The sequence below is a fragment of the Balaenoptera musculus genome, chromosome 11 (assembly GCF_009873245.2).
Source record: "Balaenoptera musculus isolate JJ_BM4_2016_0621 chromosome 11, mBalMus1.pri.v3, whole genome shotgun sequence".
NCBI classification, from domain to species: domain Eukaryota; kingdom Metazoa; phylum Chordata; class Mammalia; order Artiodactyla; family Balaenopteridae; genus Balaenoptera; species Balaenoptera musculus.
Window position 1 is genome coordinate 12,164,922 of NC_045795.1, and position 26,433 is coordinate 12,191,354.

The following is a 26,433-nucleotide window of genomic DNA, read 5'->3' on the forward strand; positions in this document are numbered from 1 at the left end:
GAAGAAACACTCCCAAACTCATTCTATGAGGCCACCATCACCCTGATACCAAAACCAGACAAAGATACTACAAAAAAAGAAAATTACAGACCAATATCACTGATGAATATAGATGCAAAAATCCTCAACAAAATACTAGCAAACAGAATCCAACAACACATTAAAAGGATCATACACCACGATCAAGTGGGATTTATACCAGGGATGCAAGGATTCTTCAATATACGCAAATCAATCAATGTGATACACCATATTAACAAACTGAAGGATAAAAACCATATGATAATCTCAATAGATATAGAAAAAGCTTTTGACAAAATTCAACACCCATTTATGATAAAAACTCTCCAGAAAGTGGGCATAGAGGGAACTTACTTCAACGTAATAAAGGCCATATACGACAAACCCACAGCAAACGTCATTCTCAATGGTGAAAAACTGAAAGCATTTCCTCTAAGATCAGGAACAAGACAAGGATGTCCACTCTCACCACTATTATTCAACATAGTTTTGGAAGTCCTAGCCATGGCAATCAGAGAAGAAAAAGAAATAAAAGGAATACAAATTGGAAAAGAAGAAGTAAAACTGTCACTGTTTGCAGATGACATAATACTATACATAGATAATCCTAAAGATGCCACCAGAAAACTACTAGAGCTAATCAATGAATCTGGTAAAGTTGCAGGATACAAAATTAATGCACAGAAATCTCTTGCATTCCTATACACTAATGATGAAAAATCTGAAAGAGAAATTAAGGAAACACTCCCATTTACCACTGCAACAAAAAGAATAAAATACCTAGGAATAAACATACCCAGGGAGACAAAAGACCTGTATGCAGAAAACTATAAGACACTGATGAAAGAAATTAAAGATGATACCAACAGATGGAGAGATATTCCATGTTCTTGGATTGGAAGAATCAATATTGTGAAAATGACTATACTACCCAAAGCAATCTACAGATTCAATGCAATCCCTATCAAATTACCAATGGCAGTTTTTACAGAAATAGAACAAGGAATCTTAAAATTTGTATGGAGACACAAAAGACCCCAAATAGCCAAAGCAGTCTTGAGGGAAAAAAACGGAGCTGGAGGAATCAGACTCCCTGACTTCAGACTATACTACAAAGCTACAGTAATCAAGACAATATGGTACTGGCACAAAAACAGAAATATAGATTAATGGAATAGGATAGAAAGCCCAGAGATAAACCCACACACCTATGGTCAACTGATCTATGACAAAAGAGGCAAGGATATACAATGGAGAAAAGACAGTCTTTTCAATAAGTGGTGCTGGGAAAACTGGACAGCTACATGTAAAAGAATGAAATTAGAACACTACCTAACACCATACACAAAAATAAACTCAAAATGGATTAGAGACCTAAATGTAAGACCGGACACTATAAAACTCTTAGAGAAAAACATAGGAAGAACACTCTTCGACATAAATCACGGCAAGATCTTTTTGATCCACCTCTTAGAGTAATGGAAATAAAATAAAAAATAAACAAATGGGACCTAATGAAACTTAAAGGCTTTTGCAAAGCACAGGAAACTACAAACAAGACGGAAAGACAACCCTCAGAATGGGAAAAAATATTTGCAAATGAATCACCAGACAAAGGATTAATCTCCAAAATATATAAACAGCTCATGAAGCTCAATATTAAAAACACAAACAACCCAATCAAAAAATGGGGAGAAGACCTAAATAGACATTTCTCCAAAGAGGACATACAGATGGCCAAGAAGCACATGAAAAGCTGCTCAGCATCACTAATTATTAGAGAAATGCAAATCAAAACTACAATGAGGTATCACCTCACACCAGTTAGAATGGGCATCAGCAGAAAATCTACAAACAACAAATGCTGGAGAGGGTGTGGAGAAAAGGGAACCCTCTTGCACTGTTGGTGGGAATGTAAATTGATACAGCCACTATGGAGAACAATATGGAGGTTCCTTAAAAAACTAAAAATAGAATTACCATATGACCCAGCAATCCCGCTACTGGGCATATATCCAGAGAAAGCCATAATTCAAAAAGACACATGCACCCCAATGTTCATTGCTACGCTATTTACAATAGCCAGGTCATGGGAGCAACCTAAATGCCCATCAACAGACGAATGGATAAAGAAGCTGTGGTACATATTTACAATGGAATATTACTCAGCCATAAAAAGGAACGAAATTGGGTCATTTGTAGAGACATGGATGGATCTAGAGACTGTCATACAGAGTGAAGTAAGTCAGAAAGAGAAAAACAAATATTGTATATTAACGCATATATGTGGAACCTAGAAAAATGGTACAGATGAACTGGTATGCAGGGCAGAAATAGAGACACACATGTAGAGAACAAACGTATGGACACTAAGGGGGAAAGTGGCAGGGGGGTGGGGATGGTGGTGTGATGAATTGGGTGATTGGAATTGACATGTATACACTGATATGTATAAAATGGATGACTAATAAGAACCTGCTGTATAAAAATTAAAATAAAAAACAAAAAAACCAAAAAAAAAACCTGAACATCTTTTCTTAGGTTTGAAAGCTATTTGTATTCCTTTTCAAAAGTATTTAAAAATACTTAGAAAATAATGTAATACTATACATATAATGCAATGATGTGCACATTTAGCTTTCAGTGGAATCCTAAACGTTTGTAACCTGGGTTACATATACTATGGGTCAGAGGATGCCACTCGTATTCAAAGCCAGAAGCTCACCTCTGTTGCTATCAAGATTAAGTAAACTTCATTCCTAAAAAAAAAGTGATTCTTACTTCTAAAAGCTCTTCTAATCATGTCAACCTACAGATTATATTAAAATAGAGGAAATCTGAAAAAATAAATATTGTAAAAAGATCAACACACCTCTTGTGTTGGTTTTGATAATCAGGTTATTACTTGAATTTCATTTAATCATAAGTAATATTTTTTCTCCCAAATTTAAGTGTGAGCACAGACATCTATTTTCTTTGGTTTTTGTTTTTTCCTCTTGAGTATTCCGTGGAAATGAAATCAAAGTGGTGTAAAGTTCACCCTTTCTGCCACCTCTAGTCTTATGTTATAATCTGATAGACAAGGCATACGTTCCTTTTCTCAGTTCTAAATATACTGAACCCCAAGAGCCAGGAGTCAACTGTAAAAATTTAATTACAGTTCTAGGAGAAAACATCTCAACTCAGAATTGGTAATTTGGCTTTAAAATTAGGGGAAATGAGAAAACTGATGCTCAGTGGCTCCACTCTTGCTGTCCCCTTTGTTGGGGTCCCCATGGTTTTCCTAGGAGCAAAACACCCACAGGTCCCTGGCCAGCTAAGAGATCAGCCTCGCTGATATGACCTTTTACTAGGACACATATCTGGAAGGTCGGTGGGGTGGGTCTTTTAATCAGCAAGCTGACATTTACATGAAGTCAGAGTGTCTTGGCCATAACCAAAAGCTGGTTTTCACTACATTTACAGATGGTTGGCTGGCCTTTTTGCCTCTTTCTATGCCAAGTGTAGAGCTGTAACTCAATTAACGTTTTCATTTCAATCGAGTTAGTGATCTTGTTCTTGACCTTGTACTCAAGGACCTGTATAATTTAGCTGAGAATATAGCCTTTTGCCATATTTATAACTAATATATTAGCAGACTTGGGGGGCATGAAAAGCTAAAAGAATATAGGATCCATGTCCAAGTACCTAGAGAAAGCGAGAATTAAAAATAATTTGGGGAGATGGACTGGGTCTTATTAAATATATGTGATGTTTCCCAGTTGGAAGAAAATAGCTGCTGGGAAAGTGAGTTGGAGGTCAAAGTTTTAGGGATACTTCAGTCTCACTGACGTGCACTTAATTTCACGAGAGTCTAAGCACGGATACCTCTTATTTTCACCAATCTTTATTTCTATTCAAGTGATCCCCAAGCCTATATACATGTATGTCTTATTATATAAAAGCCATCTGTTCAGTTTCAACATTATGTTACATTCTTCCCCCTGCCAGGTTTATTGAGATATAATTGACATATACCACCGTGTAAGTTTGTGTACAATGTGATGATTTTATAAATATAGATATATTTTTATATCTATATATATTATATATAGAGAGAAATGATTAGCACAATTAAGTTAGTTAACACATCCATCACCTCACAAAGTTATCTTTTTTTTTTTTTTGTGGTGAGAAGTTTTAAGATCTACTCTCTTAGCAAATTTCAAAATTACAACACAGGATTGTTAACTATAGTCATCATGCTGTACTTTTAGGTCACCAGATCTTATTCATTTTTGTAACTGGAAGCTTATACTATGCTACATTTTTTGTGTGATTTTTTAATAGTATATGGATTTTTCAATATTGGTAAAGATCTTTTTGATAATTCCCTTAAAGATTTTTTAATATACAAAACATTAAAATTTTCTTGAAACAATAAAAGGCTGGAAATCAAATGGTAAATATATCCATGGTATAATAATGGTGCTGTTGTTTTTAGCACTGTGAAGGGAGATGTAAGGTAGGTAGAAGAATAGCATGTTGGTTCTAGAAGGGACTTCAGAGATCATCTCAACCCTCCCATTTTACAGGTGAGAAATGGAGGCCTGGAGAGTGTTCATGACTTGCCAGAATCACATCCAGTTCTCCTGACAATTGAGTAATTCTTGTGCACCATAATTAAATCACATAATGACTGATTATATAACCATTATTTTTAAAATGTTTAAATAAACATTATAATTAATACTTATAAAATTACATGATTTGCCTTATAATCTTTGACAAGGATATAAACTGAAAAGTGTATTATTACACAAAGCCTCTTTCCTCTGTCCAGGAGCCAGACTGGACCTAATGGATCCTGAATTGTTGGTTTCCCCTCATGTTCAAAGCAATAGGAAACATCCAGCTGCTTAGATAATAAAGAGTCTTATTTGTTTTAGGAAAACAATTTATTTAAGAAGCTTACCAGAAACCTTTCAGAACTGAGATATTATCTGTGGAATAAACTATTCTGCTTAAAAAATAAATATTTAAAATGAGATCATTTGATTTCTTTCTATCATTGCTGTACAGCTCTCAGGATTCTGGAAAAATAAAATATATATCTTTCTTCCCATATCCAGAGATAAAATTTCACTTGTTCTTTTCATGAAAGAAAATTCGTGAAAAGAAAGAAGATTCAAAGCAATTCCAATCAAAAGCCTAACAGGGTTTGTTTGATTTCCTTTTGTTTTATACAAAAACTAACAAACACACTGACTCTAAAATTTATTTATAAATGTTGAGGGCCGCAAGCAGTCAAGGAAAGCCTAAAGAAGAGTAAAGTGGAAGAACTTGCTCTACCAGACATCAAAACTTAATATAAAACGATGAAAGACAGTGTGGAATTGTTACAATGGTAGACAACCCAATAAAACAGAACAGAATCCTGAAACAGTTCACGTGTATATGGTCATTTGATTTTTGACAAAGCTGGCACCACGGAAGAGTGGAAAAAGGATGATCTTTTCAATAAATAATGCTGGGTCAGTTGAGGTCCACATGGGGAAAAAAAATATGACCTCTAACTCTGTCATAGACAAAAATCCAGTCCAGGTAGATTATTATTATTATTTTTTTTTTTTTAGAAATTCACGTTCTTTTATTTATTTATTTATGACTGTGTTGAGTCTTCGTTTCTGTGCGAGGGCTTTCTCTAGTTGCGGCAAGTGCGGGCCACTCTTCATCGCGGTGCGCGGGCCTCTCACCATCGCGGCCTCTCTTGTTGCGGAGCACAGGCTCCAGACGCGCAGGCTCAGTAATTGTGGCTCACGGGCCCAGTTGCTCCGTGGCATGTGGGATCTTCCCAGACCAGGGCTCGAACCCGTGTCCCCTGCATTGGCAGGCAGATTCTCAACCACTGCGCCACCAGGGAAGCCCAAGGTAGATTATTAATTAAAGTAAACTATATGCCAATATTATAATTGTAAAAAAAGATTAAGTTGGGCTTCATCAAAAATAGGAACGTATGTCCTTCAAAAGACACAACTGAGAGTTAAAGGCATCTGAACAAGTAGAAGATCTGTGCTATACTCAGCATACATAGAGAATTTCTACAACTCAATGAGAAAAAGATAAAGAACTCTACATGAATATTCAGCTATACATATTTCATTTTGAGAGTAAGTCCATTCCTTCTCAGAATCTTTTGAGCTCACTTTGGGCACAGTGTTTCCTACCCTTAGAAAACTACCTATTCCTCAATTTAAGCAGTAGATTCAAAATAAAGAATGTGATGGCCCTGTGACAATAAAGACAAAGAAAAAGAAGTTACTTCGTTACCTGAGTTACTTCAAATCTGTTATTCCATGTGACCTTTTGGAGTTTTTATTTGTGTTTAAAATTTAAAACAATAAAACAGTGCAGACTGCAAGGTGTAATTTTGCTTGGTAATGGAAAATTTTACCTCATGCATGAACTCTTTGAGTTTGAATAATATTTTTAAAATTTAACTTTATTATTTTTAATTCTTAGTTTATTTTAAAATGAAAGAACAAATCAGGAAAATTATTATTACTGATAATTATGTAATTGCTTCCAAAACTAATCTTATCACATAAAGAAAGTGTTATAGATGCTATGCAGGTGTCAAATACTCTACATTTTTCTGCTACCTTGGACTCAAAAGATGTGTAAGATCCCTACTCAAAAAACTATAAAATGTTATTGGGAGATATTAAAGATGTAGATAAGTAGAGAGGCATATTTTGTTGAAGGATTGAAAGACAATTATTGTAAATACATTAATTCTCTTTAAATTCTGTATTACAGAATTAACTTTGTATTACAAAGTCAAATCAAAATCCCTCCAATTTTTTTTAAATGAGACATAAAAGAATACAAATAAATTTTAATACTTTAAAACTAAGAGTATGTGCTTACCAAAAGTCACTATTAACAGAGTAAAAAAGCCATAGAGTGAGAGAATTATCTGAAATACATATAACTGACAATTAACTCATATCCAGAAGATATAATTAAGAAACAAATACATAATTAACAAACAAAACATTGAGCAAAATAATCCAAAAAGCCAGATACAAAATAATGCACACTGCAGATTTCCATTTATATGAAGTTTAAAAAAAGAGGTAAATTTAAATTCTAGTTTTATGACTAGATAAAGAAAATGTGGTATATACATACAATGGAATATTAGTCAGCCTTAAAGTAGAAGGAAATCCAGCCATTTGTGACAACACAGATGAACCTGGAGGACATTATGCTAAGTGAAATAAGACAGACACAGAAGGACAAATACTGCATGACTCCATTCATGTGAGGCATCTAAAATAGTCAAACTCATAGTAGTAGAGAATACAATGGTGGTTGCCGGGGGTGGGCCAGGGTTGGGGGAAATGGAGAGTTGCTATTCAAGGGGTATAAAGTTTCAGTTACATTAAGTCGAATAAGTTCTAAAGATCTGCTGTACCACATAGAATCTATAGTTAACAATACAGTATTATGTACTTCGAAAGTTGTTAAGTGGGTGGATCTTGTGTTCTTACCACCAAAAAACAAAAACAAAAACAAGGGACACAAGGAAACTCTGGGAGGTGGTGGACATGTCTATTACTTCAGTAACAGTTAGGGTATCACAGGTGTTTGCATAAATCCAAACTCATCAAATTGTACACATTTAATAGGTACAGTTCTTTGTATATCAATTATACCTCAATAAAACTATTATAAAAAACCCCAAACTCTAGTTTATCAGGGATGTCATCTTAAGTGGCAAAACCATAAAGAAAAGGAAGGAAGTGGTTACCATAAAGGTTAGGGTAGTGGACATCTTTGCTTGGCATAAGGTGGGCTTGTGGGAGGCTGAGAAGTTCTATTCCTGGTTACATGGGTGTGTGCTTTATGGTAATTCACTGAACTGTACATTTGTATACACTCCTCTGGTTTTGTGTTTAGTTCACAATAAAAACATTTTTTTTAAGTTAATGGGAAATGATAAAGTGAGAAAGTGATTCTATCTAGACTTCTCTTTCAAGAAGCGTGGTTGAAGGTTCTGTCCGGCCTCTTTAATGAATCAACCAGGCCATATGAACTTGTGCCGATGGCATGTTGTAGGTGAATTGGGTCGTGTGTGGTTCTTTTGGTAAATATCAACACCACAATAGTGAAAACTATTAGCCTTTCTGTGACGAAGTGTTTTAAGAAAAATTACAGACCATGTAACAATCCTTCTAATACTATAGCCCTGCCACCATCACACTCTGAATCCAGAATTCTTCCAGGCCTGGTCTTTGTTCTCTCTCTGCCCCTCATCCCACAATTCTTTTGGTTTCTCTCTGCCCATGGTGGCCTCATACTTTGTTTATTTCTGCCTAGCCCCTTGGACAGATGGTTTTGAACTGCCTAGCCAGCCTTTGGCCCTGACTCCTCTCTCAAGTCACAATTCTGCTACTGCTTTCGAGCTCAGATAGGAATGTTTACACCACCCAGCAAAGAGGGGTACAGAAGTTGTGTCCAATGTAATTGAAATCTTGTAACTGCAGAGGTGCTTTATGTGCAGGTCCTAACATGGCATATGAATCATGCATAGGATGCAAGTATTCTGGTCTAATGGGTTAGACATCTTGGCCTTGACTAGGTGTCCTTTAAAACTATTAGCTCACAAAGTTTAAAAAAAGCAAAATATTTTACTTAAGGGAAGTATTCACAGTCAAGTCACATTGTTGGAGAATTTTAGAAATTGATTCCCATTCCCAGCAGTTGAATGTATAATTTAGTGTTTATTAAGTATATGGTCTAATTTTATTATTTATGTTCTAAAAGAGTCAAGAAGAGGTAGTATAAGCAATAACTTTATCTGAAAATGTGCATGCTATAATAAAAGTAGATACAAATCATCTTAAATACTGCATATCAGTTTTTAGTTCATTTTATTAGAAATCTTTGCATTTTCCTATAAATATAAAAGGTATCCTTTTATTTTTCCATATCAGAATGCACTTCCTTTGCACAGGAAGAATGACTTATTTCATAATAGGTATTTAAAAATTCTGGGGTTTCCCTGGTGGCGCAGTGGTTGAGAATCTGCCTGCCAATGCAGGGGACACGGGTTCGAGCCCTGGTCTGGGAAGATCCCACATGCCGCGGAGCAACTAGGCCCGTGAGCCACAATTACTGAGCCTGCGCGTCTGGAGCCTGTGCTCCGCAACAAGAGAGGCCGCGATAGTGAGAGGCCCGCGCACCGCGATGAAGAGTGGCCCCCACTTGCCGCAACTAGAGAAAGCCCTCGCACAGAAACGAAGACCCAACACAGCCATAAATCAATAAATAAATAAAAAGAAAAAAAAATTCTGAAATAGTTAATGTTGATGTTTTAATAAATGACAAATGACCACAGTGTTCTAGGCAGGTATAACTCACTGTTTGATGTTTCATTTTAATCCAGTTTTCAGTTAACACACACTCTTCTGGCATAGTAAGGGAAGAAAATGAAAGAATCTTTCTCCCTGGAAAGCCAAATATTGTAGTCAGGTTTAAAAAGTATGTGCACGAGCCCCATAGCAGTAGTAATGAATGATAAAGGCCATTCTCCAAGGATTTGGTATAACACGGTCATTTTTCATCACTATTATTTTTCTGTCATTTTTTTAAAAAACCCAGCCCATTGCCTTTTCATTCTATTATGTGTGACTTTTTTCCCCTCAAGATTTCTGGGCTGTTGCTATCACAAAAATAATGATGAAATTTTGCTTAATGTTCTTTTGCTCTTGAATTTCAAATGAGGAACTCTGCATTGTCTACATCTCTCACGTTGACCACCACAGGCCTTATTCATGCAAGAGGAAAAGGTCTCCCCAATACTTAGCCGATCCATTTATTTTGGAGAACAGTAATTTCACCAGTAAGCAGCAGTTTCATCACTTCTACAATCCATTTCCACTAGAATGAAGAATAGTTCTGAGATGAATTTATATGATGCCACTTAGGTATCTTTCTCCTAAATTCAGTCAATGAATCCTGTAGAGTGCTTAGGGATGCTGTAACAAAACTAATAAGAGTATATTGTATTCATTTATTCTACAAATATTTATCATTGTCTACCATTAGCCAGGCATGCGGCTAGGTACCAAGGATACAATATGGAAAAGACAGACATGGTCCCTGCCCTCATAGGAGACACGAGCTCATGTTAACATGGAAAAGCTCATGTCCCAGGTGTTACAAAAGCACAGGATACTATTGGAACACCAGGAGGGTTATGTGATCGAATTTTAGGGAATCAGAGAAGGCTTCCTGAAAGAAATGATAGCTAAACAGGGACATAAACAATGAATGGAAATTAGGCAGGCAAAAAAAATGAACCAAAGAGAGAATATTAGTTACTTCAGTTGGAGCGTGGACTTCAGGGGAGGGGTAGAGTGAGGGCAGTATGCCAAGATGAGGCCAGAGAGAATGCAGGAGGTGGAGGGCCAGATTTTTAAGGACCTTTTAAAATGAGATAAAGACTTTGGATTTGATTATCTGTGCACTAGGTAGAAAAACATTGATATTTTTCGGCATGTGCAGTTCTGGTACTAGAACTGGCTTCAGAGGAACAGAATCTTAAGGATGTTCTCTGAATTGGTGACTGTTCCACGTCAATCCCACGGGAGTCCTCTGGGGCTGTCATTGGAAAGCTGCTGGATGAGTCTTAGTGCTTGGAGGATCGTGGGGCACCCTCTGATCTGATGAACAGCACAAATAACGAGTAGGTAGTGGCTGACATGGCTTTGGAATTAACTCTATTTCACTTGGCTGGGAATTTTCCTTTTGTGCACTCAGCTTGAGAGTGAATTTGGAGGGAGGAAACTAATGATTAGGTTGGGTCTGTCCTGGAAAACTTAAGGGCATTGGTCAAGTTATTCTTCCCGAAGCATCACTAGCAGTTGCTGAAAATAACATCAGCATTGCTAAGTAGAGAAAGGATCATTTGCAAGGCTTGTTGTTTCCCAGCTCCTGGTTTTCTGTGCTGTGTAGGTTAGGTAGGCAGGTCACTGTTCAGGAAGCAGGGTGCAGGACCTCCCCTGGCGCACATGGTGGTCACAAACTCAGAGAACTGTGCTCTTCACAATTTAGGCTTAAATTAAACACAAATGTCAGTGCAGACCTTTATCACATCCTCATGACTGTACAATTGAGAGAGACTCCTAACAGCCTCGTCCTTCAGGCCACCCTGACTCTTGGGCATCAGCTCCCTAGAGCATCAGTTCTACCATGTTTCTCCACTACTCAAAAACAACCAATGGCTCCTCAGTCCCTCTAACAGTGGTTCTCAGCTCTAACTGCATTATTAGAGTCACCTGGAGAGAATTTTTTAATACTAGTGGCCAGACACTTGAATCAGAGCTATAGACTGAATGCTTGTGTCACCCCCAAAAATTCATATGTTGAAATCCTAACCACCAATGGGATGGTATTAAAGGGTAGAGCCTTTGGGAGGTGATTAGGTCATGTGGGTGAAGTCCTAATGATCAGGATTAGTGCCCTTAAAAAGGAGACCTAAGAGAGCCCTCTGGCCCCTCTGCCATGTGAGGACACAGAAAGCAGATGGTTGTTTATGAACCAGGAAACTCTTACCAGACACCTAATCTACCGGTGCCTTGACCTTGGACTTTCCAGCCTTCAGAACTGTGAGAAATAAATGTTTGTTATTGAAGTCACCCAGGTTTTGGTATTTTTGTTGTATCAGCCCAAACAGACTATGATAATCAGCATCTCAATATTTTTTCATATCTCCTTAGGTTATTTTAACATGCAGCAGGGTTAAGAATTGTTGACATGGATGATAGAATTTAAACTCCTTAGTTTGATATTCAAAATCATCCAGAATCTGGTCCTCACATACATCTCACCTGGTGTGGTATGTCCAGAACACTTTCCTACCCAGGAAAAAAGGATGCTGCAGTTTCATGCCACATCCTCCATCATAAGGTAAGTCAGATATATGCCAGCATGTGGGTTACCTACTGCATGTGCAGATGGAGAATGGTTTAGATAAGGAAGGATAGAAATGAAAAAAAAAAGAAAGAAATGAGTTTAATAGTGTCTACTGATGAAGACTAATGTCATTAGTAGTAGGAAAAGACAAGGTAGCTGTACTTTGAAATCTACGCAACTATTTTCTGGATTCTGTTCACACTTTTGATAGGGAGGCTGTGGCAGCAGTGGAAATAGAGCTGGTGATTGTTTGCCTGGGATGACCTTTGGGAGTGAAGAGGTGAGAGAGGTGAAGGAGAGCAAATGTAAAAGTTCATAGTCCTGTGCAAGATCCTTACTGATGCTCATAATAGATGATCCTGGTTTAAATTTTTAAAAAACCTTTCTCTAAATTTCTCTGTCCTCTGTGTTTTGAGAAGCTGTAGTAGACATTTTTTTCCTGAGGTTGACATTTTCATCAGAAGAGAAAGCCTGGGGACTTTGATAATGGCTGATCACAGGAATCCTGGATGACCAGTGTGGGTTCCTCCGCCTTGATTCTACTCTAATTAGGTGATCACAGCCATCTCTCTTGACATGTCTGCAAGGGGCTGGAGATACTTGGCAATGAATCTGTCAGTCACGCAGAGAGTACAAATGGGTTGGGTCAGAGGTAACCAGAAACCTTGCCTTTATGTCGCGTTATTTATTTGGAAATTGGTCCACAGGCATGGAAAGGAGGATATAAAACACTGTAAATATATACTACATATGAACCTTGCCATATTTTATTCTAGGTTAAAAGATTTGAAATTTGAGCTATTCTATAGTAATAAAAATGAAGAAAAATTTCACATAAACCCAGGAATACTAAAGAAAGCTATGAATAATAAATTTGGGTAAGTCAATACTGTTTTGATGTGCTAGAATAACTTGCTACTTAAAGGAATTCTGTAATGAGTATTTTTGTAATACAAGAAAACCTCCTGTAAGGCTCTCTGCATTCTAAATTGTTTTACAATTTTGATTTTTCTGAAAGTTGTGTATACCAAGCTACTGTTAGATAAAAGACATTAAATTTGGGGTTGTGGTTGTTGCCCCTTTGTCTTGCTTTTCTGGGATATTTAAGCCATGATGACAGACCTGAATGACTGCAAATCCGGGAAATTTTTTTTAATACTTAGCTCTAATGGTATGGGGCTCAATTATACCACAGCAGTGCCTTATGCAGCGAGGAGGCACAAAATGAAACCCATCTGAGCATGAATCGTTGGCTCCTCTCTTCCTCCTGTGTCCTTCCTCATGTCCTCTAGACACCTGACTTTTGAGGTGTCTACTTCAGAGTTGCAGGTTAGGGACCCAAGAACCTTTCTTCATTGGGAGCTCTACTGGGGAGAAAGGATTCTTTGACAGTCAAGACATCTTTGGTTCTAAAGCACACATCTATAATCAGATCCACTCTTTTCAGAAAACCAGGAACAGGGCACCCAAATGCAAACCCAAACTTCGCACAGCTTGAGCTTTTCAAAGTAAGCAGGGAATAATGACAGCGAATGAGCCAACACTGTGCTAAGTGCGTGATCCACATTCCCTCACTTAGTCCATAGAGCATCACTGTGGGCGGATGTTACTCTATCTCCTTTCTACAAATGAGGGCCTCTGAGGTTAAACTATGTGCCCACAGTCATAGCTGGCAAGTGGCAGAGTTAGAATTTTAACCCAGGCGGTCTGGCTCCCTAGTAAATGCTCCAAAATACTATGACCTCACTGGAGTTGCCACATCAATTTCAGCTTAGCACTGAGCTGTTATTGCCTACTGAATCCCTTTTCGGCTTTCTGGATCTTTTTCACATAAGCGCTCTAAATGCCCAGGCTTGCTGATTATATATATTTATATCTTTATTTATGTATCTTTGCATCCTTCTAGAATACACTGCAAAGGAATGGTGATGGGTGCTGCTTATTTGTTTGCCTATTTATTACCCCTGATTTTGGACAACATTTTTAGTCCTGATACAGTCTTCATTTCCATCTGTCTTGAGGCAATGAGATGGAGAGAGAGAGAGAGAGTCCCCATTGATCCCTGTCATAACTGATGAAGTTCCACTGGGACAGAAAGCCCTCACTGGCTTCTCAAAACCTCTGAATTAGTCTTTAAAAAGGGCATTGGGGTCCAAGCACAAACAGCAAATCTTCCTTCCAACTCCATTTTTAGACCAAACAGTTGTATAGTACCTACCAGAGCACAGTAATGGCCAAAGTTTATTGTTAATTTTGATCACCCCAGTGAGTATCATTGTTCCAGCCACAAAGAACCAAGGTTACCACTGTTACTGAATGGTAATACAGGGGGTACATTAGCAAAATTTATGTGAAAATAAGCAGCAAATAGTCTCTGAATACTTATTTTGTCAGTCACTAGAGATGGGATATTGACCCTCACCATGTAGCAGAGAAATAAGACAATAACCATGTAACATCATCTGTAAGTGCAAAAGAAGTTCTCTAGACTTTTTCTCAGTCTTAATCTATTTTTTCCTCCTCTTTTCCCCTACCACCTACTACCCCTCCCCCTCCCCCCACATCTCCTTTGTGTGCCCTGTGTTTTTAGAGTCAATGCTGGCTTTCATGGCTGATTTCCTGTGAAGACCTCAATGTTTTCATAGAGGCAAAGATAAACCTGTCCCAGCTTTACCTCGTATAACAAATTTAATCTTCTTGAGTTCTACTTCCTCAAACAGTTGACAGGCTCATCCAAAGGTGTTAATTGCTTATAAAGTCTTAATGATCATTTATATGTTAACAATCACCTATAATATCTTGACTCCTAGGAGCAAGAATTGAGCTGACAAAAACAATAGGTATTGAGAGACATGAACATCCTGTTAAGAGACAGAAATTTGTATAACTCTGCTTGCGTTTTTTAACATGAGATTTCCACAATCATGTCACAGTTTCCAAATTGAAATACCCGCCATTTATCTGGGCCTTCTAGAGACTTCTCTGACCTGTATGTAATTTAAGAGGAGAATTTTATTTTCCTCTGTAAAGATTGCTTTTGTTAGTCAAAGACATCAGCAGCAAGTTTGAATTTGCATTTTAAATTTAGAATGATTTATTTCCAACGAAAAGTGTATCACTGCTGCAGTTAGTCTAGGAGTGACTAGGGGACTAATAATTTATATTGAAAGACTATTAGAAATGTGAGCTTCCTTATAAAGGAAAAGATTGGCACACTTGACTTCATAATTTAAAACCTCTATATGACAAGAGACTCCCTAAACACAATTACGTGACAAACAACAGACCTGGAGAAAATATGAATACTTGCAACATACATAATCAAAAGGTTAGCATTAAGACTGCAATAAGAAGCTCCTAGCACTCAATAAACAAACGGCAAACAACCTAATTTATATGCGGAAAAAAATTAAAAACCCTCAGAGAAAAACACAAATGATGAATAAGCACATAATAAGCTTAACCTCACTAATCAAAGATGTGCGAACTTTCTGCTTATCAGATTGGCAAGGTTATTAAGATTAATATTTAGTGTTATTGCTGGCAAAGAGCACTGCCGGGTTGTCAGTGTAAATTGGGAGAGTCAAGTGGCCTCGGTTCTCTGTAGTTATTCAACAACATTTATCGAAAATGTGTCTTTTTGACACAGCAATTCTTCCAAGGATCTATCTGGCACAAATATGTGCAAAAGTGGAAAACATGTATGTTCAAAAATCTTAATTGTAGCATTCTAACGATGAAGTCTTGGAAACAATCTCAGTGTTCACCAGCAGAGGAATGGATAAATGCATCAAGGTACATCCAAGCCACACATGAAAAGCAGCTGAAAAATGAGTGAGAGAGTACTCACATGGAAAGATATTACCTGCTTTATTTTTTAAAGTTCCAGGGCAATTTCTATTTCTATGTAAATAACAACAAACACCATAATCATGTATGTGGGTATAAGTGTGGATGTGTGTTTATAAAAAAATGCCTGGATGATCCAACTGTTGGCAGTGATCTCCAAAGAGGAGCTTGGGATTGGGGCAAAGGAATTTTTTATTTTTTATTTTATTAATTTCTAAGTTGCGTTTTTAAAAATTACTTTCATTATTAACACACTAAAAAAAAGAAAAGTTCTGGAATTTTCTTATAAAATAGTGTGCCAAGTGACACAGATTCCACTATAGCATTGTCATGTTCCAGAAGAATTATGTATCTCTTTAAATGCTCCCATTGATAATGCACATTTACCCAAATTTCCCATCAATTCTTTAGAATTCTGGAACGTGCACTGCACAGAAAGTCAGGATATGCAAGTTCTAGTTTCTGTTCTATCATGCCCTTGTTGCTACAGGTATCCCCGAATTTTCAAAAGTTCACTTTACGCCACTTTGCTTTTACGAAAGACTTACATTAGCACCTGTTTTTGCTAAGGGAAAGAAATCCAAAGAGGATTTTCACGTTTAGGAAAACAAGTGAAAAGCAAAAATAGTTTCAGCATTGGTTCTGCAGCAGTAGTTACAGAGGCAGCGCACACCTGCCCCCACCCCACCCCTGCCACCTCCCCAGCAGGAGCAGAACCATTAAGCTCCTTCCCCATGCTCAGCGTCTCAGCATCAAGCCACGATAGCTTTGAACTGTGTCTATGAGCATCGGTGCTTCATCTCCATTTACTTACGGCATCTGTTAGCAAGATGCGTCCTAAGGTAACTGCTTCTTCGCTTTACACCACTTTGGCTTCTAAAAGGTTTAAGAGGGGGGTTCAACTTTCAGATAGTGGGGGAAACATGTTATCTCTTTGCAGACCAATCATTTCATGTCTCCGAATCTCTGAAAAACGAAATCTGGGCACCATTTGTTGTTCTCTAACTCTGGTCCCCGCTGACCCCAGGCTCTTCTCCACATCTATCTACCACCCACCACCCTGCTTTTCAACTAAAGCAATTCTGTTTGTCTCCATTTTGTTTGTTTGTTTGTTTATTTATTTATTTATTTATTCACCTAAGATTTTGTCTGATTTCTTAGCAAAAGTCATTTGAAAATATCCGGAAGAGATTATTTTAAGCTCCTTCCAGAACAAATACTTCTTGAGTCTATGAAATCCAGGCTCTGGTCAGGAATGCAGACCTTTTAGTCAGTCCTTAAATTACCCCAGCCTGGAATTACCCCTGCCTGGAATTACCCCTGCCTTTCTCCCTGTGCATCAGGCCAGAAACACAGACCTTCTTTATTTTTTCCAGAGCATAAAGTTGAACTGTACAGGCTGTAATGGATATGAATGAGAAAGGTCAACACACATGTGGCAGGAAACAAGGGGCAACATGGACTGCTGGGGAAAAGGGGGAGCTCTTCCTCCCCCCGCTCTTCAAACGACCATTGGGTCAGTTGGCATTGCTCCTGGCACAAGGGTTTTGCTTTTGCTTATGAACATGCTCTGTTCAGAAATAATAGTGGGCAGAGAGCCCTGAGAATACATTCATTAGGGAGCTGTAATTCAGGCTTCACAGTTAAAGGTCAGACCAGAAACCAGCACCAGCTCTTAATCAGCAGCCGAGGGAGGAGAGAGTCAGGGCCTGATCTTCACTCTCAACGCCAATGAAACATAGGGCCTCTGTTCAGGGTCAGCTCCATTCATCCCGTAAGTTGGGTAAAATTTAACAATTGGGTGGCCTTTTCTTTGACTTGAGTGAAAAAACAAAATCGAGAACTTCTAGAGAGTTCTAAATGGAAGCAGACATAGCAAAGTTAGAGCAGATGTTAACTCTACTGCTTCTACCCATCCCGTCCTTTCAAGACACATGATATAAACTCTACGACTCACCTCTGACATCACTGACTGCATCACAAGGTAAGAACCCATGAAATTATTTGCCAAAGTAAGAGGCAAAAAAAGAGGGTCAAGATACAGCACTCATTTGTCATATTCTCATTTCACAGCCCAAACATAATCTGTGAGGCCATCTTAGAAGTGAAACAAATAGATGGGTTACTTATTTATTCTATCCTATTTTTTCCATAAGAAAGTCTTAATAGCATGCTTAAAATATCACAGACTAAACCTACTTGACTCCAACTCACTGAACGCCCAGTTTCCTCTCAACACCTCTCTCTATATCACATACCATTAAATTCATTCTTATCCTTTGGATTTGTGTTATTGAAGGGAGGGCTCTGTGCCCTATTTTTCGTACATGCCCCCGGAGGTCCAAATGAAATGTAACACCCTGTAGACTAAATATAACTAAAATGTTTTGCCATTAAAAGGACGAGATACAGTGTAGAAGCAATTTGAAATATGTTCCTTTGCTAAATAAGCATATTAAATTTGACAGCGACTTCAAAGCGTAACCTACAAAGGAAGGGAAGAGTAGATAGATGGGAAACTACCTCTGTGATTTAAAAAAATGTAAATTTTGATCACCAAAGGGCTACTATGTAAACAACTTTTCAGCACTTTCTGTGTGTCAAGTTTTTTATGTAAGTTAATTACTGACACAGTAATGCTGAGAAACAAACTACCCCAAAACTCAGTGGCTTAAAACAAGAAGCATTAGCTCAACAGTCTATAGCTTGGTGATTTAGATTGGGCTCAGTTGGGTGGTTCTTCTCATCCGGGCTTGGCCTACATGTCTGGGGATTGATTGGTTGTCAGCTTCAGTTGGAGTCATAGGGTTAACTGGATTACATGTCTCTCACCCTCTAGCAGGTCAGCCCAGGCATGATTTCATGGTATTATCAGAAGGCAGGAACCAGAGCGAGTCCCAGTGTCCAGGTGCTTTACAAGCCTCTGCTTGCATCATGTCTGCTAACATCCTATCAGCCAAAGTAAGTTGTATGGTTGAACCCAGGGACAGAGCAGGAGAAAGGGCACTCAGATTTACAGAGGAAAGAATCTGAATATGTGAAGAAATAAAGAATTAGAGCCATAAATGCCATCTCCCCAGAGATTCTGTACTAATTTAATTGATTTCATCTCCTTTAACTTCACAATAGCTCTAAGAAGTTATTACTATTATCCCCATTTAATAAATGTGAATACTAAGGATAAGAGAGGGAAAGGCTAACTAACTGGTAAAGGACAGAGCTACTAACTTCTTCTGCTCTAATATGTGATCTGTCCCCACACATTTCTAAGTTTCTTAGACCTTTATTATTTACCAAAAATATGGAAAATTATGGCAGAGAGAGAGAGATTTGGCAAAATTAAGAACTGAAAAACCTAGTCGTCTTATTCCATTTGTGTCATGAATCTTTTCCAAAAGGAATGGATTTACTATATGTAAGTTATATACAAATAAAAGACAAAAGAAAAGAAAAAGAATCTGAGCTAATTGACACCCAAAGATAATAACAACTAGATTTTTGGGAGGGAACCAGTCAAAATGACTCAAAAAAAACATATGGAAAACTAATAAATAACAATACCAAAGAACATTCTGAAAAGTCAGAGTATTGAAAGTCATTTGTCTTTCCAGATATTGCAACACATTAAAAAGTTACAATAATTTTTAAAAGTACTGTCATGTGAATTGATAGACAAATCAAACAGACCAGAAAGCACAGAAGTAAGCCAGAATCCATATAGGAATTTAGACTGTGATAAAGGTGGCAATTCAAATCAGTGAGGAAATGATGGATTGCTTCATAAATGATGCTGTGGTAACTGGATAGTCCTCTGAAATTTTTATTATATTTCTACAATACCTTACACTATAAAAATTTTACATGTATCAATGATGTAAAAGTGAAATGAAACAGTAATAGCATGTGAACAAAATATGAGAGTACATTTTAAACATATGCAAAATGAAGGAAGATTTTTTTAGGTTTGACATAAAACCCAAGTCCCACTGCAAACCAGTTGAGGGACTGTGGAACACACCTCAGAATTATCCCACTGAGGAGGGAGGAGGCCAAGTTATTTATCCAGAACTCCGGGAGCATTAATTTCCAGCACTTGTGGCTATTGCAAGGAACCTCCACAGTAGGCCAAGGGGATATAAGAGGGCACCAATGGCATCTGATAAATATGGGAAACAAAAATGTTATGTGTCATTCATTAGGTGAAATAGTGAGAGATAACTCTCCTACTTCCACGCCTTTGTTCTGCACTCATGAAATCTGGTTATGGGAGGGTCAGCACCAAATGTTGATTGCTTGTTCAAAGTATATGGAACATCTTGTAAGACAGCCCTCCAAATTGTAAAAGCTTTGGTCTTGCAGCCACCACCATAGTTGGATCTTCCAAAGGCCATCCTACCATTTTTAAGGTCAGCTTTTCCTGGGTGACAGGATTCACAGTAAGACCAGTGAACCCCACGTGTATGTGCTTATTGCCTATCTTCTGCAGTAAAATGAGTTCTTTGTTCAGAAGCAAAACCACCTTTGGACCATTAGGCCATGATGCCCAAGTAGAAGAGCTGCTTGAATTTCAACTTGAACCAGTTACAGAGCCTCTCTAGCTTTGGGCCACGCTCATGACCAGGCACCTTTAAGGGTTACTTGGCAACAGGTTGGAGCATTGTGCCTCTTTCTTAATGTCAGAGAATGTAACATGATGCAAATTGTCTTTCACTTTGAAGAGGATATCTTGAATGTCTCACAAATCCCCAGAATCTTCACTGAGATTCACTGAGGTCTCTGAATTCTCATGAGATTTATCACCCATCTTATGGCACACATGTGTTTTATCAAGATATCTCGGGTACTTGATACTTTTTGCTCAATCAGCATGGTCTAATCAATATAGTGGAATAGAGCCATGCCCTATGGGATGATGAAGTGATCAAGGTCTCTACAGATAGATTAAGGCAGCCAACAGGATGTCAGTAAGGATGTGTAGCTGCTGGATAAAAGCAAACTGCATTGAGTGGTGTCTACTTATTGGTTAGGAAAAGCGTGTTTGCCAGATTGACATCTGCATATCAGGCTCCAGGGACTGTGTTGATTTGCTCCATAAAAAGATTACATCTGTAACAGCATCTGCAGTTAGAGCCACTACCAGTAAGTTTCCTAAAATCCAGCTCTTCTCCCAGACCTCCAGCACTCCTGCACAGGCCAAATAGAGGAGGTTAAATAGGGAGACAATTGCAATCAATTCTCACACATTTTCCAGGTCCTTGATATGGTCACTAATTCTATAACTCCTTCTAGGATGTGGTATTGCTTTGAAGCAGGGCTCCCATGTAGCCCATCTTTCCATAGTAGCCCTCATTCCAGGAGTCAGAGAATAAATGTGGAATTTTTTTCAATTGCCAGATTATGCATTCAGGAACTAGAAAAATAAACTCAGGGTCTAGTGTGAGACAAATTCTAATCAAAACTCTCTTATGTCACTAAAATCCCACAACACCCAGTCTGACCAGTGGGCCTGCTGTCAGGGTCCCCAGGAAACTCTGGATACTGAGATGCTTGTGGTGCCCATACAACATTGTTTCTGACCAAGGAACTCTTTTTACTGCAAGAAGAAAAGTAATGAGCTCACACTCATGGGATTGTACTCAAAGACAATATCCAGAATTGTCTCCAAATCTGGTATCCCTCTTTCCCCATTGCACAGGTACCTTGGTAGGTCAATGCAGAACTCTTTAGGGATGGCTAAGAAATTTATAATACACATAGGTGTTAATGCTGTGGGACCTTTTTTAAAGGAATGCAGTCTCCCCTGCATTTAGGGGTTTAGAGTCTGTGAACTGGCTCAGATAGGGAAATTTGGTGGGGATCTGAGTGTCCTCTGGTGAACAGTCACCAGGCCTAAAGTTTTATTGGTTACATAAATCAGGTCTTAGAAGGTTGCCCATATAATTCAGTACTAGAGATGAATGATCCATTATCTAGGACAAAAGATTTCTGAAGGGAAAACCATTTTGATCACTGATCTGGCCCTGCTGCCTGTTGCTGTGACCACACCCAGCTTAACTCTCATGGTTAACTAGGCCTCTGTCATTCTGGGATCTCACCACCCTCAATGCATTCAAGAATCCCATTCCAGGGCTTCCCTGGTGGCGCAGTGGTTGAGAATCTGCCTGCCAATGCAGGGGACACGGGTTCGAGCCCTGGTCTGGGAAGATCCCACATGCCGCGGAGCAACTAGGCCCGTGAGCCACAATTACTGAGCCTGCGCGTCTGGAGCCTGTGCTCCGCAACAAGAGAGGCCGCGATAATGAGAGGCCCGCGCACCGCGATGAAGAGTGGCCCTCACTTGCCGCAACTAGAGAAAGCCCTCGCACAGAGACGAAGACCCAACACAGCCATAAATAAATAAATAAATAATTAAAAAAAAAAAGAATCCCATTCCAATGGCAGGACCTCCCACCTTCATCCCAGGCTCACTGTCAGAGCCAGCTTCCTATCTAGAACACTAGCTGCAAGGGAGCCTGGGAAATGTCATTTTTAGTTTTCTAACTCCTGTGACACAGGAAGAGGCTTGGAATGGACGCCAAATCCAATAGATGAGAACTTTATGAGAGAAAGAACATTTTCTGTGAATTTGGAGAAAAGGTTGAGCTTATGCTCATGAGTAAGATAGATGAATGGATTAGGAATGTATGCGGGGTGTGCAAAGAAGCTTCTTGAGTCTAAATGGGTAGGGAACATGTCCTTTTGTAAAACTGGCCTTTGATCTCCTCAAAAATAAGTATAAGAGGACACATACAAAGCAAAGACCTACCAAATACAAACTTTTGCAGTCAATAAAAATCATGTTTGCAAAGAATATTTAATGGTGTGAGAAAGTACTGATTATATCACACTGAGTGAAAAAGGGGTTATACAAGAGCATATATACTTTTTTTTAAATCTTTTTTTTAAATAAATTTATTTATTTATGTATTTTTGGCTGCACTGGGTCCTCGTTGCTGTGCGTGGGCTTTTTCTAGTTGTGGCGAGCGGGGGCTACTCTTTGTTGGGGCGCACTGGCTTCTCATTGTTGCAGAGCATAGGCTCTAGGCGCCCAGGCGTCAGTAGCTGTGGCACGTGGGCTCAGTAGCTGTGGCTTGCGGGCTGTAGAGCACAGGCTCAGTAGTTGTGGCGCACGGGCTTAGTTGCTCCGCAGCATGTGGGATCTTCCCTGACCAGGGCTCGAACCCATGTCCCCTGCATTGGCAGGCGGATTCTTAACCACTGTGTCACCAGGGAAGTCCCGAGCATATATACATTTTAAATTAGTGTGTGGGTGTGTATGCGTATACACACATGTGCTGTATACACATATGTTACACACTCATATACTGGAAGGAAGCATCTCAAACTGCTAAAAGTGGTAGTAGAACCACAAATGACAATATTTTTTCTTTTAGATATTTTTCCAAAATTTTTGCAATTATGTCATTTTAAAAGTTAGAATTACTTTAAAAAAATATTATACCACAAGAAAATGGAATAGCTAATGAATGTGTTTTGGTTAAAGTCTAAAAACGACTAGTGTCATCAGTATTCTACAACCCTAGAATTTATTTTCTAACATAGTGTAAAAGGAGAACACTTTAAAAATTAGGCCCAGGATTGGGAGAGAAAAATGTGTTTCTAAAACCTTTAGTTTGGGCTTGATCTCAGAATCATGGAAGTAAAAACTAAACTCTGGACACTTAGCCTGATTTCATGTTTGACTGTAGCAATAAATCCTCCCATTGTTTTTAAACGAAAACACAGATGAACTCCTAATATCCAAAACAAACGTAAGTGAAGTGCTTCATTTGAAACCAAACCCTCTAGCAGGATGCTTAACTTTATGAAAATCCACTTGAAAGCCACTGACCTAGTCCAACCCTTCATTTTCCAGATGAAGAGGCCTCCAGAGGGAAGGGGCTAATCCCCTATAACCAAAGATCAGATAAGAGGATGTCCCCACGATACACTCAGGAGTCTATGGCCAGGTGCCTCTTATCACCATTCAAGGCATGAAGTCAAAGATACAGAAGGAAATCATGTCTCAAAGGACTGCGAGAGGGCAAAGTCAAGGGTCAAAACCATGCAGCTGCCTTGAAGGCTCAGAAGGCAGGGACAGAATGCAAGGGCCAGCGGCTGCTTTTCTGAGACTCTCGTGATGGCTTACAAAAGTACTGCAGGTTGCTTTAAGGAGTTGGAATGGGGTGGACCTGCAATAGCTTGCTGATGGCCACATGACCCTTAGGACTAAAAACCACGTGTCCCAACTCAGTAAGATGGCCTGGCTAATTCACACACACACACACACACACACACACACAGGCCTGCCTGCAAGTAATCCTCATAAACTTCACGCTCCCATATCCACCTTACTTGCACAGTCTTTACTCAGCATACTGCCAATCCAGTGGATAATTTCATTCATTTTCCTACTTGGCATCTCCTTAGCGCTTTCCTTTGGCCATCTTCTCAGAACTCTACAGCCCTCTCCCATTGCATCAATTAGCATCTAGCTATGATGATCAAACTTCGGCGTGCTTGATAATCATTTGAGAAGCAGGATTAAAACAATGATGTGGGGGTCCCAATTTCAGAGGACCTGGGGAAGGAGGGGGTACAGTTTTACATAGATGGCCCTGAATCACAGTTTGAGAAACACTGAACAATATGGTCATGATTCTCAGTCTCCAGCCCAGTCTTTCTCCAGGGCTCAAGGCCTAAAATATCAACTGCCTGACTAATTTGGACAAATCCTCTCACGGTAAATTCATCATGCTCTTAGCCACCCACTCCCAAATCTACTGTGTCCTTTCCCCGCTTGCTGTGGTCCTGCCACAAGCGGGGCCCAGGTCCTCTATAACTGTGAGCCCATTGTTGGCCTCTGCTATCTCTTCTCCCTCACTCATTTCTGATGGCTTAAGCTCACCCAAAGACAGGAAGAGCCACTGACTTTATATTGATCTGTCGTCCCCAAATTTCTGAGTCCAGTCATTGCAATGGCTGCTACCTGCTTCAATGGAGGGAAGGAGAAAGTACAGGAATAAATATATGACTAGTTCCATGACCTTGTGAGCTTCCCAAAACACTATTATAAAAGGCAATTTGGTAGTCAATTTTTATTGAAGCTGAAGCTTCAGGACTAATTGAGGGACAGGGAGTAAAAGCAGTGAGCAGGGTTGTTATACAACTGATTGCTTAAAACTGAATATCGAGCAGCCTTATTCTCAAAAATCCTTCAGTCAATCCCCTCCCCACCCTCTTCTCTTCTATTCGGGCCACACCTCCCTCCATGTGGCTCTGGCTCCGTCTGAGCTTTCCCTCCTCTCCTCCATGTGCACCCTCTGAGACTCCCACTCGGTGGGCAGAGCTCCTGCAAAGCAGAGGAGCGGTCCTTACCTCACCCAAGCCCATCCCAGTCACACCTGGAGAGCAACCTCCACAACTAGACTGAACCATCAGTGGGTTTTAACTACAGACATGTTTCTCCTTCAGGAAAAAAACTGCTGCCAGCTCTTAATTCAACAATTTTTTCTCCCTGTGTCATATCATTACTTGGCTCTTCTCAAATTGCTTTAATATTAGCCACAGTCTGACCACAATGATATTTTTTTATTCCTTTCCTCTTGTGAGGGTGGTTGTCAGCTGCAATCAGGTGTTAATGAGGCTGGCCTGGGGTTCAAGGCTCCTGAGTAGTAGTTAGCTTTGTACTGGTCCCAGGTGGTAGTCCTTTCTTCCCTCCTGTTAGCAACATTGCCAATGCATATTGTTTATTACAAGGAAGGCCAATGTGGGGGAAAAAGGAGGGGGGTGTGGGGAGACCTTTTTCTCATTAACCCTAAAAGATCAAAAAAAAAGAACTAGAACTCCTATTTCACTGAGAGTTCTGGTTAGTGAATTTTTATGGTAATATTTAGTGGCTCCTGGTGGCCTAGAGTTTCCTTGGTAAAATTAGGTTGGTTCTTGTTAAATCTCTTCTTAGACAAGGCAACAGGCTCTGCTTGTCTTTGGTAATAATTAGCACTTTCTATTGAAGGTAGCCTTGAAGAAACTATGTTTTCAATTTTTTAATTTAAAATCTAAGACCTTACACGTGCCAACAATGGATATATCAATGGCAGAACAGAGCCCTTGCTTCACCTGGAAACAGGCTAGACAGGCATGTTTATTTTCTAAAGAAAAAAAATTTTAAGTCATTCAGCAATCATCTATGAGTAGGGAGAGATAAGGCTGATGGTCTGATGACCATTTTAACAGGGAATGAACCAATTATAGACATAATTTTGTTAATGTGATTTGTTGATGATGTCAATACAAGAGAAGATATGGCCTGTATATTTCTGTAAGGACTTTTCTTAGCTCCAGAACTATCTGGGTAATTTTGAGGAACATACTATCCAGTAGGGTCCTTGGTTTCAACGTTTATCAAATGAGGGAATTAATATTTCTAGATCTCTCCATTGCTCTATGACCCTTTTGCCCCGCCAAAAAAAATTTTTTTTCAGTAGGACTAGCAATACAGTCTGTTCCAATGAATAACACATATACCCTCAGGCCTCTGTGCCATTCTTATGTTGGACA